Raw genomic sequence first — 390 nt, forward strand, 5'->3', positions numbered from 1 at the left:
TTTTGATCACCGGGCCTTGAGGCTGAGCCCATGTTGAGTGCACAGATTATTTAAATAAATAAAACTTAAAAAAAAAGAAAGAAACTGAGGCTCAGAGGATGCTCAAGCTGGTAAGTGGCAGAACTGGGCATCAGTGCTCTTAACCGTAAGCTAAACCAGAGACAGCCAGGTCACAGGGTCACACAGGCCAGGTCCCTCTCCTATGGCCACTCGGTTCCCATGCCTCACCTCAGACTTCTGTTTCTTTCCCTCTGAGAACACCTCCTCCTCTCTTCTCTGCCTGCTGACCTGGTAACCACCACCAGAGGCACCCGGTTGCCACCCAGAAGGCTCCAAACCTTCGCAGAACTCCCAAGTAGACTCCACCCCCAAGCCTAGGCACCCCCCCCC

The 390-nt window shown here is 52.8% G+C and overlaps 1 protein-coding gene across 6 annotated transcripts in view; it reads right to left on the reverse strand.

Moving 5' to 3' along the window:
- LOC103666801 (RAP1 GTPase activating protein) overlaps window positions 1-390 on the reverse strand; it is a 21,097-nt gene that overhangs the window by 9,620 nt on the left and 11,087 nt on the right. The gene's annotated exons all lie outside the window — the stretch shown is intronic.

This window comes from Ursus maritimus, unplaced genomic scaffold (assembly GCF_017311325.1).
Source record: "Ursus maritimus isolate PB19 unplaced genomic scaffold, ASM1731132v1 scaffold_32, whole genome shotgun sequence".
Taxonomy (NCBI): domain Eukaryota; kingdom Metazoa; phylum Chordata; class Mammalia; order Carnivora; family Ursidae; genus Ursus; species Ursus maritimus.